The sequence below is a fragment of the Phyllostomus discolor genome, chromosome 7 (assembly GCF_004126475.2).
Source record: "Phyllostomus discolor isolate MPI-MPIP mPhyDis1 chromosome 7, mPhyDis1.pri.v3, whole genome shotgun sequence".
Taxonomy (NCBI): domain Eukaryota; kingdom Metazoa; phylum Chordata; class Mammalia; order Chiroptera; family Phyllostomidae; genus Phyllostomus; species Phyllostomus discolor.
Genome location: NC_040909.2, coordinates 69,063,597 through 69,083,277, shown reverse-complemented (window position 1 = coordinate 69,083,277; position 19,681 = coordinate 69,063,597). Strand labels below are relative to the sequence as shown.

At 39.2% G+C, this 19,681-nt stretch overlaps 1 protein-coding gene and 1 long non-coding RNA gene across 3 annotated transcripts in view; one reads left to right on the top strand and one right to left on the bottom strand.

The window, feature by feature from the left end:
• Window positions 1-19,681, bottom strand: part of SNTG1 (syntrophin gamma 1) — a 795,508-nt gene that overhangs the window by 455,442 nt on the left and 320,385 nt on the right. The window lies entirely within an intron of this gene.
• On the top strand, window positions 82-16,655 carry LOC118501673. Its single transcript, XR_004904307.1, has 3 exons — window positions 82-94; window positions 6,997-7,003; window positions 16,198-16,655. It is a non-coding gene; the product is annotated as an uncharacterized LOC118501673 (long non-coding RNA).

Sequence of the window (19,681 nt, the reverse complement as noted above, 5' to 3'; positions counted from 1 at the left end):
ACAGTCATGCATACCTGTGATGTACATTGCTAATAGTAAACAGCATGGTATCTTGACATTATAGCTGATTCCATCATGAGAATCATACAACTAAGTAAATATACAATTAAGTCAATATTTTAATGTTTATATACTTTTAAATCCTCAACAAGGGGTATTTTATTATTGATTTTAGGGATAGAAGAAGTGGAGAGTGGGCGGGGGGAGAGAAACATGGATGTGTGAAACATCAATCAGTTATTTCTCCTACCCACTTTGACTGGGGATCAAAGAACCCATAACCTAAGTATATGCCCTGACTGTGAATTCAACCCACAACCATGTAGTGCATGGGATGAAACTTGGTTAAATGAGTCACTGGACTGGGCACAGTGAAGTAAATGTTTTTAAACATTTGGACATGATTCTATGTATGTTAACATGTTATTCCAAAAACAAGTTTAATTACCCCTCAGTGAAATTCTTTAGAGTATCAACTTAACTATAAAATAAATATATACATTTCCTCCCAAGGCTTACAGAAACATTTTTTACTAATGATTGTGCTCTTTATAAGCTGATGGGAGTCACAGGAACACTAATGAAATGTGTAGAGAAATGTTATAAAAATAACAAGTAGAATAAGTTTAACTCTCTAAACCTCACTTTTGTTTTCTTTTGTAAAATGAAACTAATAACCACTTGCAGAATTAGAGGAATGATTAGAAATGACATGCATGTAATAAATAAATCACACGGTGCTTATTACATGGTAGCTCATGAAAATGGATGGGTGATTAAGGTGATTTTTTAGGTTGCATAAAAGTGTGCCTGCCTGGCTCCACAGCTCAGTGATTAAGAATTTAGGCTTAGGAGTTAGAGAAGACAAGAATTAAATGTAAATCTGCAATAATTAGACACATGATTTCAGAATGCCTTATCCACCTCTGAACCCATTTGTTGATAACCCTCTTATTTTTAATTTATTTTTTATTTATTTTGTCACCTGTATCTCCCCTCTTGGCTTCAGGCATTACTTATCTGACATATTCTGAAAATTAAAATACTTCGGTTGAATACTCTTTCTGATCTTTTATTCCATTTGAAATTTTGGCACCTCCATCTACCTAGTTTCTTTTGTCCTAGCATTGAAAGGAAGAAATTGAGAAATTGTCTTCTTTCTTATCCTACAACATAGAATCCACCATCAAATCCAGTCTACTGTGCCTCCAAACTACATCTTTCATAAGTCTCCTCACCATGAGACTCAAGGCACCACCATCTCTCACTCAGATTATTTTTAACTGGATCTTCTAATTCATTTATTCACCAGCACTGAGATGATCTGTTAAAGTAAGTATACATTTGACATGTCAAACCTGGGCTTAAATGCCACCAGTGGTTTTCCTGTAAACAGAAAAAAAAATTAAAAACTATTTCCAAGGACTCTGAGTTATCCGATTACAAATGGGGCACTTGTCTCCTTGTTTGCCTGATCAGCCTCACTGGCTTTCCTTCAATTTCTAAAACTGTCAAGCTCTTTCTCACTCAGGTCTACTTCTTCTACTATCACTATCTACTATCTACTATTTCTTCTACTAATCAAGTATCCTTTGATCTCAAGTTAATGGGACTTTATTAGAGATTCTTCTCTGCTTCTCTTAATCAAAATCAGGCCCCAGTTTCCTTCATTTTGCATCAAGAGGGTGTATCAATTCCACGATATTTGCTGCCGTGACCACAACACTTAGCCTGGTTCATAGTAGCTACTTTTTAAAAAAATGATGAACAAGAGGATGAGCTTGAGAAAGATGCTTAATTTTTAAAAGCCTTGGACTTCTGTGTAAAATAGAGCACATGATTACTGCCTGATAAAAGAGTTTAAGAAATAAATAGGTAATGTACATAAAGTTATCCAAAAAGAATCTAGCATGCACTTCCTCTTACATTTAGAACTCTTGCCTACAATTTATCAAGGAACCTATTAAGTTCCAGAAAAGATTGGGGAAAATGGTTGAAATACTATGTGAAACTGGTAAGTTCAAATCTCTTTTCATTAACTGTTGGGAAATTATTCAAGAGCTATAAAATATACTTATATTAATAAACCTAAAATATGAGACATATTAAATTTATAATAATATCCATAGTAGTATATAAATAATACAAATATAGTAAAACAAATATATGAATTTATAACTTCTTATGGAATAAATGAAATCTTTTTATTGGATATATTAATTCTTATAATATGATAGTTTCATAATACTATATGTCTAATCCTTGTTTCTTAAGACTGCTTTCTGATTCAGCCTTTTGCTTAAATGATAGTTCATTAAAGTGAATATCAATTATAGGAATTTAATTTAATGGTGGAAAACAACCCATTTGATTTATATTTTTAATATCTTGGCTTTAAACTGTTAGGTAGGATGGTCAGTTAACAAATCAGGGATGAAGAAGGAGATGTGTCCCCTCCATTGACTCAGCAGTCCTGAAACCGGTCCAGTAAACGCTCAGGGAGCTCCAAACATCACAAACAAAGATAGCACAGGAGAAGGGGAGTCCTTGAGACTCTGTGCTGGGAAAGAGAGCCTCTGTGGCAATTTCACTACTAACATAAAAAACCTTTACTAGCTGAAAAAGCAAACATTTGTAGTTAATGAAAGCATCTATAGTATATTATTCCTAAGATTTAGAAGGGGGAGGAGGGAGACCTAGAAACTGACTAAAGCATATAACCCCTGAACCCCAATAGTCAGTGCCTTCAGATAAGCTGAGTGCCCACTTGTAGCCCCGGCTCATATGTATAGAACAAATTTACCAACAAATTTATTTGCTCTATACATGGGCCATTTACACTAGCTGGGTTCTTGTCTGTAGTTTTGTGCTCGTGTGTGTTTTATAAGTAAACTTGCTATCTCATTTCCACTTTACATGTTGTCTCTCACTTGAATTTACATCTTGTGAGTGAGGCAAAAACGGAGGAGGGGTGCAGTGCTGACTCGGGTCTTTTCCTAGTAGCATATTTTGTCTCAGTGACTCAGATCTGACTCAGATCCCACCCTTTGTTTTCAGTAGCACAGAAAGCAGTGAGTAAATGGTTTCACCAGCAATGTTTTATCACCTGTTTCACCTTCAGAGCTAAAGGAGATGCAGCAGTGCTGTGGAGGAGGGGTATGCAGATATGCTAGGTCTGTGTTTGGAGGCAGAAACAAAGATAAGACAAAATGATTGTTTAGGTTTGCCTGGGCTCTAAAGACTAAAGAGGCACATCATCCCTCTGGTCCAAGTTCCCCAGCATTCCTAGGTGAGTGGGGGCCTTGCAGAGGTGTCTAGGATTAATCCCTAAGACCTGCAGGGGACTCACAGGGAAGTCGCATCACTGTAATGTAACGTTGGCTCACCTGAGGACATACAAAATAAGGGTACATCACCCAGCACTCCAAGACCACTGACTGTTTAGATGACCCAGGGGAGAAACCCAGACATGTAAGAGAGCTGAGGATGACCAAAGGTATAAAGGCCTTTGGGAGTCTCTCTCAGAAAACAGTGCATTTTGACCCACTACTCAAAATACCTAGTCTTTTCTGTTACTAAATCATGGTCAGAGAACAATAAGTTTGGATCATTGACATGATGTAAGCCTGCTGCATCTCTCCCCCAAGGAGTTGTATTTGCCAGGTGAATGTTTTGCTCTCTCTCCCTCTTGAGAAAAAGCTGGGCCCCTTCTCGGACATACACCTTTTGTTTCATCTTAAATTTTAAGGGACCTTAGGAGACTTGCAGCTGGGGAGTGGTGGGCAGCAGAAGACTGACCTGGGCTAACCACCTGATCCTGTCTCTAGGGCCCCTTTTTCTCTGACTTCCAGGTAAACCAGGACAGACCTGCCTTGACTCACTCCTTTTCTATCCATAACTTTTCTAAGGAGCCAAAGCAGCCCACCCAGTCTCTCTCCTGTTACTTCCTCCACCCTGAGCCTTCCCTTTGTTTCACTGTCCCCAGAAGCAATAACTCTCCCTCCCTCAATGTACAAGAGAAAAGCTGGTACTTTTAAAACTGAAGCAGCTGAAGGTCACCCAAACCTGATATCCTCCCTTCTTTTCCAGTTCCCTTGCAGATGTCAAGGTCACTGGATAATAAAACTCACTTTTGAGCACTGTTTATATCTTCCAATGAGGAAATAACTGTTTTATTTCTGGATGAATTAAAAAGAAATAAAGAAGGACTGTGTATATCTCAGAAAGTCTATACAAATTGTAGAGGGTTTATAAAAAGAAAAATCTTGAAAGGGAATTATATAAATAAGGTAATATGAAATGTGGTTGTTTCTTTTCAGTATGATAAATGGGGAAAGTTTTTCCTGCATCTACCTAAAAAGCAAAGTATTAATCGAATGCTTAGTTTTCAAAGAAAATTCATCTCTCTCAATCCTAAGAATGGATATTTGTCAACCTATGTGGATACAGCATGCCAGTCCTTAGGGCAACAATGTTTGGCAAGCTTTCCAGGTTTAAATTTTAACACCTAAAAAGGCTTTGAAGTATTTCAAAGGGCCCCTGAAATATCTCAAGGATTTATCCTTTCTTCTTATAAAAATAAAATTTGGACTAATCAGGCTTATTTAATGTACTTAAAATACATAGAATGCTTTGTCAAATAAAAGAATTACATAAAAATCTCTGAAAGACTACAAAGTTCTAATACACTTTAATTTATAATTCTGATGGTTATTTTAGAATGCTGTGTCTTGCAGAAAGGAACTAGGGAAGTTGCAGAAGAGTTGCATATGTTGCAGAGGTTCTGTGCAAGCTGGAAAAGGACATGTGGGGAGAAGGAGAAAAATGAGGGGGAATTAAGGGAGTGAAAAGGGAGAGAAAGAATGCAAGAGACATATAGGAAGAAAGGACATAGGAGTAGGAAATTCAGGAGGCAAATGGGAGTGAGGAAATCTAAGAATAAGGTAGAAAAGGCAGATAGAAAAGTGGCAAAGTAATAATTTTAGTGACAAATAAGGCCAAACATTCCCTTTGATTTTCCAAAACAAATTGTTAGTTCCCAGCAGAATCATCAGGTACAATTAAACAGTGGGAAACAAATTGATTAATTAAAAATATTGTTATAGAAACAAATTCCTTTGTCAATTGCAATGTAATCACTGATTTGTGACCTAAGTTGGAGTAAGTTACATATTGTTCTCTCCCACTGCTGCAATGTAGATTTTAAAAAGATAAAAAAGCACAAAAATGATAGACCAGGGTTTATACTGATAAATTAGCTGGTCATCATACTCAACATTGCACATATCAGCCAGGGCACAATCCCAGATTATGCCCCTAAGTAGATCAATCAAATTAAGACTGATGAAGGGCAAGAAGGGATAAAAATCCTGTCCGTTTCCAGGGACAATTAACTAGAACTTTACAAAAGTACACTAACATTAACCCTAAGTCTGCAGAGGGCAGATCATTGCTGTGGATACATTTCATCCAGCAGGCAACTCCAGGCAGACATCAGGTACAAAAGCTAGCCTTAGGACCCCAGGCCCTCACTAAGAAACTAGTAGAAATACCTTTCAGTGTTTTGACAGTCAAAGCAGGGCAGCTGGAAAGCAAAAAGCTACCACCCAATGGCAACACAAGGATCACTTGTCAGTTGTAGTTTTAACCTCTATGCCATCTCTGGGACAACAAGTGCCCAGACTACAACTGACATCAGAGGGACAGTGCTATTCCTGCAGACAAGGAGGGATACCCTAAGACTGGCACCACACCCTAGACCACTAGCATTTCCTTATATTCCAACCTTACCTTCTCACCTGCCCCTCAGCTTAACCCATCAAATGCTCAAAAGTGACTATTAAACTATGGAGATCCCACTGATCAGTGAACTCTTTCTCATTGGATGAAGAAAGGTAGGGGCAAATGTTTTCATTCCTTGGAAGGACCCATCCATAGTGGAAGTGACCCTTCTGGATACGCTGGGTCTTAGGTCCTGGGACAACTATCTCTCAGGCTACAACCCAGGATGCTGGGCTGTCTAGCCTTCTGGTGTTCCCTCCTTCCAGATGGGGACTGAACTCCTTGTTCTACATCGTCCATAACAGAGATGTCTGTTCTGGGTGTGTGGGGTCTTGGGTTCTGTGATCTGAGCTTCTCAGATCCCACCCTGGGACACTGGGCTCTTTAATCTCTTGGTGTTTCTTTCTTCCAGATGGGAAATCAGGAGTCCATTCCAGGTGGGCCCCCACTGGGTGTATCCTCTCCAGCTGGTCACAGTTTCACCCCTGAATACTAAAGAAGAAAGACTGGTGTTCCTTTATAATACTGCTTGGCCTCAGTATCAGTTAGCTGACAGGGAATCCTAGCTACTACATGAAATCTTAAATCACAGTACGAAATCCCAGCTTGATGATTTTGCAAATGCCTGCACAGGGAGCCAGAAATCCTATTTGTGCAGGCATTCTCTATTTACCAGGCAGAGAGCACCTGTGCTCCAGATATAAGCCAACTCTTACCACAGTGCAATCTAGTTGCCATACCATAGGCATCTCCCCATCCACCCCTCAAGCATGTGGAGCCCAATCTTTTGGACTTTGGGGGATGACTGCTCTGTCTAATTCCTATTATAAAAGGGGCACTGGTAGTTCTTTGGTTTCCATCCACCTGCTAACTATTAGTCCAAGGAGGTGGAGGGAGGGAAGTGCCTGTCCATGGATTCATGATAGATGTCCAGAAAAACTCTCTGGACATCTTTGGGAAAAACTCTCTTAAAAGAGGTGCCCTCAACATTTTCATCATTACCATCATATGCTGAACCTCCAACTCAATTAGCAACCTTCACACCTTCTAGCCCTAGGCCCTCTCCACCAGCTAAGCATATATGGTTGATGTGTGGCCCTTAGCTAGCACATCAGCCCTTCTCTTTGGTAGTACTTAAACAAATTAAGGCAGACTTAGGAAGCTACTTCAATAATCCAGATAAATACATAGATGCATTCCAACACCTTACCTTAGCCTACAAGTTAACCTGGAAGGACACTATGATTATTTCAGGGATATCTTATCAGAAATTGAGCGGGAAAAGGTAATCAAGAAGCCAGGAAGTTTGCTAACAACTTACACCTGACAGCAAAAACCCCATGGGAGAGTCAGCAGTTCCACTGGCAGCCCCTGAATGGTATTACAGCAACTCCTCCCAAAAATGGGAAAGAAATCACGTTCTAATTTGCATTAAAGTGGGTCTCAAGGCCAGTGGACAAAAGGCCATTAATTCTGTCAACCAAGGCCTGGATGAGAATGTCACCACATTTTTAGAAAGGCTAAGTGAGGCACTAATCAAGCACACCAACCTAGATTTAAAATCCTGTGAAGGCCAGGTCAATGAAAGATAAGTGTCTAACTCAGTCTGCCTCTAAAATTAAAAGAAAGCTCCAGAAGCTTTTCCAGGAACCTGGAGTTTCCTTAAATGCAATGTTAACCACAGCCAATACAGTCTTCTACAACTGAGAAAAAGAGAAAGGCCAGAGAGGAGGTTAGACCTGCATGTCCTAGCTGCTCTTGTGGGACAGCCACATACCACTAGCCCTTCCAGGTTTACTACCAAGGACACCAAGTGTTGTATATGTCAAAAGGTAGGGCACTGGGACAAGGAATGTCCAAACCATGCAAGCCACCTCAGGCAATATTCTGTAAGTGCAAGACGGCAGGCCACAGGGTGGCACTTTAAAGGACCCCCAGGCCTGAGGCCATGACTGCCTTGAAAATAGTAAATCAGTACAGAAGCTGCCTGCCCCAGTTGGCCCCAGCTGAAAAGGGCACCGTTACTGGACTACAGACTAGGGTATGCAAGGATGTGACAGGTGGGGCAGTAACTTTCTTACTAGATACTGGGGTCACCTACTCTGTCCTTACTTCCTTCTTCGATCCCTCTCCTCACAATCTTGCACCATCCTAGGAGTAGCAGGAAAGCCTATAATCAGGAATTACACTCGTCCTTTGGGTTGCCTCTATGATGGGTATTACTTTACACATTCTTTTCTCTTAGTCCCTGAATGTCTGACCCCTCTACTCAGGAGCCTCCAGAACAGCAGGACAATATTATGTACTCCTATAAGCCAGCAGGGGACCTCAAATTCCTCTTCAAGAAATGAAAGTCTGTTACAGGTAAGTAACACAACTAGGCTTTAATATAACTGTCTTTCTCGTATTTCTGACACTCTTTCTCCTAGCCTGTCAATATGCTCAGCCTCCTCACTCAGAAGAGGAATTCTTCTATCCCTGTTAAATTTAACACTTATCAGATAAAGTCCCAAGCCCTCAACTCCACTCACCTTGTTGTCAAATTTGTTGCCTCCAGGAAACAACAATTACTGTCAGCCTCAGGGAGCCCAGGCTCCAGACATCTATCATGAATCCATGGACAGGCACTTCCCTCCCTCCACCTCCTTGGACTAAGAGTTAGCAAGCAGATGGAAACCAAAGAAATACCAATGTCCCTTTTATAATAGGAATTAGCCAGAGCAGTCATCCCCCAAAGTCCCCAAAGATTGGGCTCCACATGCTTGAGGGGGAATATTAACTAGCATAGTTAGTAAACTAAGGCAGGGAGGAGGAGGGAGACACGTCTTACTCATTGATTCAGCAGCCCTGAGCCTGATTTAATAAAATCACTATGTGCTCCAAACATCACAAACAAAGATAGCGCAGGAGAAGGGGAGTCCTTGAGACTCTGCACTGTCAAAGGGAGCCTCTGTAGCAATTTCACTAACACAAAGAGCCTTTACTAGCAGAGAAAGAAAGTATTTGTAGCTGTATGTTATTCCTAAGATTTCAAAAGGAGAGGGGGAGAGAACCTAGAAGCTGACTAAAGCATGTAACCCCTGAACTTCAATAGTCAGCATAGTCAGATTAGCTGACTGCCCACTTGTAGCCTCGGTTCAAGTGTATGGAACAGACTTACTAACAAACCTACTAACAACATTATTTCCTCTACAAGTGAGGCATTCAGATTGCCCAGGTGCCTGCCTGTGTTTCATATATAAACTTGCTATCTCATTTCTACTTTATGTATTGTTTCCCACTTGAATTCATTTCTTGCAATTGAGGCAAAAACTGTAGGGGTTACTGACTCAGGTCTTCCCCCAGTAACAAAACTGAAAAAAAGGAGTATTATGGAATTATAGTTGTATATATAATTTTAGGGTAAAATTCAGTTTTTGAAGTCAGGTAGATAGATGATCATTATGACACATTCTTACGTTAGCTAGATACATAAACCTTAATGTGTGTGTGTTTGAATGTGTGTACATGTAGGCACATACACATACATATTAGTCCCTATGTAGTTACAAACTGCCTTTCAGATTTTTTTCACTTTAAATTTGTTATTTTTTTTCTGTTTTCACCCTTGGCATTCTAATAATGTTCCCTTAAAAAAAGAAAAAAAATAGTTCTCTTCAGAATATTAATTTTTAAAAATATTTCTCATTTCATTATTTCTGATTTTGCTTTCTTCTTGGATTTTCTAATAATATTCCTACATCGTCAGCCTCTGTTTCTTTTTCATTTACACCTAGAAAAATATGGGTAAAGGAACAGTTTACTATTTCTCTTGGAATCCTACTAAGCAGTTTTACCAATAATCCTTAATTATGTAACACCTATTTTTATAGTTATGAAAAAACTCATAGGAAATGGTTCTCATTCTTTTTTAAATTACATTTATTGGGGAAACATTGGTTAATAAAATTATGTAGGTTTTAAGAACACAATTCTATTGTACATCATCTTCATATTGCATTGTATGCCCACCACTCAAAGTCAAACCTTCTGTCCCCATATATTTGACCCCCTTTACCCTTTACTACCCCCTCACATCCCTTTTCATGCTTAATAAATCAATACATAAACATATAGCATTTTTCAGAACACTCCACTTCTCATGATGGTGGGAAAGGACCCATCATATGTTCACTTGGTGTTTGCTCTTTGGGTGCCGTACACCCTTTCTTTATTCAGTCACGGCTCACTGTAACTTGCCACTATTATATTGTCACTCATATTTTACTTTCTTAAACAGAGTTCTCTCCTATCAGTGATAGGATCATTAATAATTCTCTGCCAGGAAGTGATGAGAAAGGACTATTAAATTGTTAAATGAAATCAGCAAGAGATTTGAATATTAACCAGAAATAATAAGCAAATATCCAGAATGTACTCTATAAAATATAGCATTCTTAAAAAATAGCTGACAATATCTACAGGATTTTTTTTTTTATTTATGAGAGTATATTTCTGTTGTACATTGTTTTTATCAGTGAAACTAATGACATGATCATCCTAGAAGTTTCATCACTAGAAATGTGATATTGATATGAGTGATTAAAATGTTATTTAGGTCTTAACTAGAGCAAAAGAAGAAACTGATGGGAAAAATGCATTCTAAATTTTTTTTCATTACTTGGTTTTGGAGCACTAAAATATTTTTTTAAGAAAATACAAACTCTATGTCTAGTCTCTATATATCTTTGGATGTATATGATTATTATTATTATATGAGTATTTATACATTGAAATGTACATATAAATACATAAGGTTTTAATTATTATTAAAAATCATTCCTGAATGGTGTGGCTCAGTTGCAGAAAGGTTACTGGTTTGTTCCCAATCAGTGCACATGCCTGACTTGTACCTTTTGCATGATTTAAATAGAACAACTTAGCAAAGAGAACTTAACTTAATAACCCCAAAACCAGATGAGCTATTCATGAGCAGCTTCATAGAGCAAATTCATTTATGTGGCAAAATAGTGAAAAGACTTATGAATAGAGGTGACAAGCCTACCAAGCCTGGTGATAGCTGGTTGTCCAGAAAAGAACTTCAGTTCAACTTTAAGTCTACCTAAAAATCCCTCAATTTAACTGTAGACTTAAAAGATTGTCTAAAAGGGGACAGCCTTTTAGACACAGGTCACAACCTTGCCTAGAGAGTAAGTATGGAAACAAACCACAGTTGGCCTAAGAGCAGCCACCAATAAAGAAAGCGTTCAAGCTCAACAATTTAATCACCTTAATTCCAATAACAACTACCAACTCCTAGCACCAAAACTGGACCATTCTATAACTATATAAAAGAAACACTGTTAATATGAGTAACAAGAATTCTATTCTCCCTGCACAAGTGTATATCAGAATGGATCACCATTGATAGTTAACATACATAAAGCAAGCCAAACAACAAGCTCTTTACTCCCTTAATGTTAGGGAGTGCCATACTCCAACACAGGAGTGCCACAGGGAAAGATTAAAAGGAGTAAAAGGAACTCTGCAAACACAAACCCGCCTGTTTACCAAAAACAGCACCTCTAGCATCCCAAGTATTAGAGGCACTGCCTGCCCAGTGACACATGTTTAATTGCCACAGTGTTCTGACCATGCAAAGGTAGCATAATCACTTGTTCTCTAAATAAGGACTTGTATGAATGGCCACACCAGGGTCTTACTGTCTCTTACTCCCAATCAGTGAAATTGACCTCCCCGTGAAGAGACAGGGATATAATAATAAGTTGAGAAGACCCTATGGAGCTTTAATTAATTAGCCTAAGAGCAAGCACCAATCACCAAAAGGGATAACATAACCTCAAATAGGCTAACAATTTAGGTTGGGGTGACCTCGGAGTACAAAAAACCCTCTGACCAATTATAAGCCTAGACCTACCAGTTGAGGCTACACCATTTATTGATCCAAAAACTTTTGATCAACAGAAAAAGTTACCCTAGGGATAACAGCACAATCCTATTTAAGAGTCCCTACTGACAATAGGGTTTACAACCTTGATGTTGGATCAGGACACCCCGATGGTGCAGCAGCTATTAATGGTTCGTTTGTTCAATGATTAAAGTCCTATGTAATCTGAGTTCAGACTGGAATAATCCAGGTCAGTTTCTATCTATTCTATGCCTCTCCCAGTACAAAAGGACAAGAGAGACAAGGCCCCCTTAAATTAAGCGCCTTCTAGCCTAACAGATGATATAATCTTAATCTGACATTCTACAGCCATACCACCCCTAGACAAGGGCTGTTAAAGTGGCAGAGACCAGCAATTATGTAAAATTTAAACCTTTAATACCAGAGGTTCAAATCCTCTCTTTAACACAATGTATCTGATTAGTCTCCTCTCTATAATCATCCCAATCCTCCTAGCCTTAGCATTTCTAACCCTAGTAGAGCAGAAACTTTTAGGATGTATACAACTGCGTGAAGGACCAAACATCATAGGCCCCCATGGCCTACTCCAGCCAATCGCAGATGCCGTAAAACTATTTACCAAAGAACCCTTATGCCCACTAACATCATCTATTTATATGTTTATTATTGCCCCTATTCTGGCCCTAGCACTAGCCCTAACCATGTGAACTCCACTGCCAATACCATACCCACTAATCAACATAAATCTTGGTATACTATTTATACTCACCATATCTAGTCTAGCAGTATATGCCATTCTCTGGTCTGACTGAACTTCAAACTCAAAATATGCTCTAATCGGGGCCCTATGAGCCGTTGCCCAGACAATCTCATACGAAGTAACACTAGCAATTATCTTACTATCCATTCTACTAATAATCGGCTCCTACTCCCTAGCCACCTTAATTATTACCCAAGAATATATCTGACTCATCCTCCCCTCATGGCCTCTAGCAATAATATGATTTATCTCTACCCTAGCAGAAACCAACCGGGCCTCCTTTGACTTAACAGAAGGCAAATCAGAACTAGTTTCTGGTTTCAATGTCGAATACACAGGAGGACCCTTCGCCCTCGTTTTCTTAACAGAATACGTCAATATCATTATAATAAATGCTCTAATAACAGTTCTCTTCCTAGGAGCCTACAATAACCCAATTATCCCTGAACTATACACCATCAGCTTTGCAACTAAAACCCTTCTACTCACAATATCATTTCTATGAATTTGCGCATCATATCCACACTTCCAATATGACCAACTAATACACCTACTATGAAAAAACTTTTTGTCCCTAACATTCACTCCATGTACATGATATGTTACCATACCAATTACAATGGCTAGCATTCCACCCCAAACATAAGAAATATGTTTGACAAAAGAGTTACTTTGATAGAGTAAAGCATAGAGGCTAAAATCCTCTTATTTCTAGGACTATAGGACTTGAACCTAACCTTAAGAATTAAAAAATCTTCGTGCTACCACACTACACTAAATCCTAAGTAATGCCAGCTAAATTAAGCTATCAGGCTCATACCCCAAAAATGTTGGTTTATATCCTTCCCATACTAGTAATTCCCATCACCTTCTCTGTGATTATATCAACTATCATTCTAGGAACAACTATTGTAATCACCAGCTCCCACTGACTAACAGTATGAATAGGTTTTGAAATAAATATATTAGCCATTATCCCCATACTAATAAAAACCCACCATCCCCATTCCACAGAAGCAGCAACCAAATATTTTCTCACCTAGGCCACAGCCTCAATACTATTACTACTTGTTGTGACCATTAACCTACTATACTCTGGCCAATGAACTGTTATAAATATAATTAATCCCACATCTTCAATCATCCTAACCCTCACCCTCACCATGAAACTTGGACTCTCCCCCTTCTACTTCTGAGTCCCAGAGGTCACACAAGGCATTCCCTTATCATCAGGTTTAATCCTCCTAACCTGACAAAAACTAGCCCCATTATGCATCCTATATATTATTTCCCCCAGCATCAATCCAGACCTACTCCTAACAATATCCATTCTCTCTGTAATTATTGGAGGTTGAGGAGGCCTCAACCAAAACCACCTATGCAAGATTATAGCCTACTCATTTATCACCCACATAGGATGAATATCTGCAATTTTAATTTACAACCCAACTTTAACCCTCCTCAACCTCATAATCTACATCACAATAACCCTAACAATACTCCTCATTACCACCGCAACAACCACATTATCACTATCCCACACATGAAACGAAACACCCCTAATCACCACCATCATACTAACTATTCTCCTATCCCAAGGGGGCCTTCCACCCCTAACAGGCTTTAAACCAAAATGAATAATCCTCCAAGAACTAACAAAGAACAGCAGCAGCATCCTGCCCACCCTCATAGCCATCACAGCCCTACTCAACTTATATTTCTACATGTGCCTAACATACACAACATCACTAACCATATTCCCTACAACAAATAACACCAAAATCAAATGACACTTCGAAACCACAAAACAAATAACTTGTCTATCGCCCCTAATTATTATCTCAATAATAATCCTCCCACCAACCCCTATCATAACAATCCTATATTAGGAGTTTAGATTAACCCAGACTGTGAGCCTTCAAAGCCCTAAGCAAATACTAATTATTTAACTCCTAATTACTAAGGGCTGCAAGACTGTACCCTACATCTGCTGAAGACAAATCAACCACTTTTCTTAAGCTAAACCCTTACTAGATTGATGGTCTTCAAACCCATGAAACTTTAGTTAACAGCTAAACACCCTAAACAACTGGCTTCAATCTACTTCTCCCACCATATAAGAAGAAAAAGATGGGAGAAGCCCCAGCAGGATTGAAGCTGCTCCTTTGAATTTGTAATTCAATATGCTACACACCACAGGGCCTGGTAACAAGGGGAATTAACCCTTGTCTTTAGATTTACAGTCTAATGCCTACTCGGCCATATTACCCATGTTCATTTCCTGTTGACTCTTCTCAGCAAATCATAAAGATATCGGTACTCTGTACGTCCTATTCGGGGCCCGAGTGAGTATAATAGGTACCGCACTGAGTCTTATTTGTGCGGAACTTGGCCAACCTAGGGCCTTACTAGGTGATGACCAGACCTATAATGTCATTGTGACAGCCCATGCTTTTGTAAAAATTTTCTTCATAGTGATGCCCATTATAATTGGAGGATTTGGCAACTGACTAGTCCCCCTGATAATTGGGGCCCCTGACATAGCATTCCCTTGGATAAACAATGTAAGCTTTTGATTCTAACCCCCTTCCTTCCTACTACTACTTGCTTCATCTACAGTTGAAGATGGAGTAGGCACCGGCTGAACAGTCTACCCCCCGTTAGCAGGAAACCTCGAACACGCTGGAGCCTCTGTTGATCTAGCAATTTTTTTTTCTTTGCACCTAGCAGGAGTCTCCTCTATTCTAAGGGCTATTAATTTTATTACTACAATTATCAGCATGAAACCCCTGCTCTATCCCAATATTTAACACCCTTATTCCTCTGATCTGTCTTAATTACAGCCATTCTACTACTACTATCCCTCCCTGTCTTAGCAGCCAGCATTACCATACTACTGACAGACTGAAACCTCAATACCACATTCTTCGACCCTGCTGGATGAGGGGACTCCATTTTATACCAGCACTTATTCTGATTCTTTGGTCATCTCGAAGTATATATCCTAATCTTACCAGGATTTGGAATTATCTCCCATGTTGCAACCTACTATTCAGGTAAAAAAGAGCCCTTAGGATATATAGGGAACGTATGAGCTATAATATCTATTGGATTCCTAGGCTACATTGGGTGAGCCCACCATATATTTACAGTTGGGATGGATGTAGAGACACGAGCATATTTTATATCTGCCACTATAATTATTGCAATCCCTACAGGAGTAAAAGTATTTAGCTTACTGGCTACCCTAGATGGAGGAAACATCAAATGATCTCCCATCATACTCTGAGCACTTGGCTTCATTTTCCTATTCACTGTAGGAGGCCTAACAGGAATTGTACTGGTTAACTCATCACTAGATATTGTCTTACATGATACCTATTATGTAGTAGCCCATTTTCACTATGTCCTATCTATAGGAGCTATATTCGCTATTATAGGCGGGTTTGTGCACTGGTTCCCCCACTTCATGGGCTACACATTAAATACAGTATGAGCAAAAATCCACTTCCTAGTAATATTTGTAGGCATTAATATGACTTTCTTTCCACAACACTTCCTAGGCCTCTCAGGAATACCTCGACGATACTCTGACTGTCCAGATGCATATAATACCTGAAATACCATATCCTCTATAGGCTCTTTCATTTCACTTACAACAGTAATATTAATAGTATTCATGGTGTGAGAAGTGTTTGCAGCTAAATGAGAAGTCTCAGTTGCAGAGCTGACCACCACAAATCTTGAGTGACTCCATGGAGGTTCTCCTCCCTACCGTACATTTGAGGAACCCACATATGTTAACCCCAAATAAGAAAGGAAGGAATCATACCCCCTTAAATTGGTTTCAAGCCAACATCATAACCATTATGTCTTTCTCCACAAGTGAGATATTAGTAAAAATTGTGTAACTTTGTCAAAGTTAAATTACAGGTGAAACCCCCATATATCTCTATGGCATATCCCTTCCAACTAGGATTCCAAGATGCAACTTCCCCTATTATAGAAGAACTATTATACTTCCACAACCATACCTTAATAATTGTGTTTATAATTAGCTCCTTAGTTCTATATCTTATGTCTTCCATATTAACAACTCACCTAACCCATACAAGCACAATAGATGCCCAAGAAGTAGAAACTACCCGAACAATCCTCCCAGCCATCATTCTAATTACAATTGCCCTCCCATTCTTACAAATCCTATACATAATAGATGAAATTAATAATCCTTCTATGACAATTAAAACCATAGGTCACCAATGATACTGAAGTTATGAATATACTGACTATACAGACTTATGCTTTGACTCCTATATAGTACCCACACCCAACCTAAAACCAGGAGATCTTCACCTCCTAAAAGTAGATAATCGGGTGGTTATCCCCAAGGAAATGACAGTTTGCATGCTCAGGTCCTCCAAAGATGTACTCCACTCATGAGCCGTCCCATCCCTGGGCCTAAAGACAGACGTAATCCCAGGCCGACTTAACCAAACAACCCTTCTATCCACCCAGCCTGGGCTATACTACGGACAATGCTCCAAAATCTGTGGCTCCAACCACAGCTTCATACCTATTGTCCTTGAAATAGTTACCCTAAACTGCTTCAAGAAATGATCCACATATGTATTATAATTATATTAAGAAGCTAATATCATTAACATTTTAAGTTAAAGATTGGGAGGATGAACCTTCCCTTAATGACATGCCCAAATTAGATACATCAACATGGTTTATCACAATTGTCTCCACTATCCTTACTCTGTTTATCATCATGCAGTTAAAAGTTTCCAGCCACCACTACCACTCAACCCCAGAACCAAAAATAACCAAGACTATCAAGTCTTCAACTCCTTGAGAAACTAAATGAATGAAAATCTATTTGCCTCTTTCATTACTCCTATGATACCAGGCCTCCCTATTGTCATTCTAATTATTATATTTCCCACCATAATATTCCCATCAACCAATCCACTGATTAATAACCGACTAGTAGCTGTCCAACAATGATTAATTTACCTAACATCCAAACAAATACTCTTTATTCACAACAGCAAGGGTCAAACATGATCTCTAATATTAATATCGTTAATCCCACTTATTGGCTCAACAAACCTACTGGGCATACCACCCCACTCATTCGCCCCTACAACACAACTATCAGTAAACCTCGGTATAGCAATCCCCCTATGAGCAGGTACCATAATTCTAGGCTTCTACCACAAAACCAAAGCCTCTCTCACACATTTCCTTCCACAAGGCACTCCCCTCCCCCTAATCCCTATATTAATTATTATCGAAACAATTAGTTTATTTGTTCAACCCATAGTTCTGGCCATATGGCTAACCACCAATATTACCACTGGCCACCTATTAATTCACCTAATTGGAGGAGCAACACTCGTTTTAATAAGCATCAGTACGGCTACTGCACTCCTCACATTTGTAGTCCTAGTGCTAGTAACAATCTTAGAATTTGCTGTAGCCCTAATCTAAGCATATGTTTTTATGTCACTAGCTAGCCTATACCTACATGGCAATGCCTAATGACCCACCAGACACATGCATATCATATTAGTTAACCCCAGCCCCTGACCACTTACAGGAGCCCTATCCACCCTCCTAATGATCTCAGACCTGGTAATGTGATTTCACTTTAATTCTATAACTTTATTAACCCTAGGTCTACTCACTAATACATTAACCGTATACCAATGATGACAGGACATTACTTGACAGGGCACCTTCCAAGACCACCACACACCAGTTGTACAAAAAGGACTCGCTACAGAATAATCCTATTTATTACCTCAGAAGTCTTCTTCTTCTTGGGCTTCTTCTGAGCCTTCTACCACTCAAGCCTGGCCCCAAACCCTGAGCTGGGTGGGTATTGACCTCCAGCAGGCATTACCCTACTAAAGCCATTAGATGTCCCTCCTCTAAATACATCCGTTCTACTAGCCTCAGGAGTATCTATTACCTGAGCCCATCACAGCCTTATGGAAGGGAACTACAAACACATGCTCCAATCTCTATCCATCACTATCTCCCTAGGCTTGTACTTCACCCTTCTACAAGCATCAGAGTATTATGAGACACCCTTTACTATCTCAGATGGAGTTTATGGCTCCTAATTCTTTATAGCTACCAGATTCCATTGCCTCCATGTCATTATCGGATCAACTTTCCTAATCCTATGCCTTCCGCAACAATTAAAATTTCACTTTACATCTAACCATCACTTTGGATTTGAAGCAGCTGCCTGATACTGACACTTCATAGACGTCATATGACTCTTCTTATACATATCCATTTATTGATGAGGCTCTTACCCTTTTAGTATTAACTAGTACAACTGACTTCCAATCAGTTAGTTCTGGCACAATCTGAAAAAGAGTAATTAACATAGCCATTATTCTCCTGACAAACACAACACTAGCCTCCCTCCTAGTAACTATTGCGTTCTGACTACCCCAAACTAGCACCTATGTGGAACAAGCAAGCCCCTATGAATGTGGTTTTGATCCCCTAGGTTCAGCTCACCTTCCCTTCTCAATAAAATTTTTCCTTGTTGCTATTACATTCCTGCTATTTGATCTAGAAATTGCACTTCTCCTACCCCTACCATGGGCATCTCAAACTGATAAACTACAAACCATACTCCCAATAGCACTAATATTAATTCCCCTCCTAGCTGCTAGTCTAGCCTACAAATGACTACAGGAAGGACTAGAATAATATGAATAATGGTAATTAGTTTAAACAAAACAAGTGATTTCAACTCACTAGATTATGATAAAATTCATAGTTATCTAATATCACTCACCTACATAAATATATTCCTAGCATTCACAATCTCCCTAATAGGACTGCTAATATACCAATCCCACATAATATCCTCCCTCCTATGCCTAGAAGGAATAATACTCTCCCTATTTGTAATAATGATTGTTATCCTAAATACTCACCTAACCCTAGCAAGCATGCTACCTATTATCCTCCTGGTATTTGCAGCATGCAAAGCAGCATTAGGCTTCTCTCTCCTAGTAATAGTATCCACTACCTACAGGATGGAATATGTCCAAAACCTTAACCTCCTTCAATACTAAAAATTATTATCCCCACTATCATGCTCATCCCCCTTGCCTGATCCTCCAAACCCAAAATAATCCGAATTAACACCACAACACACAGCCTAATAATTAGTACTCTGTGATTTCCCCTTATTA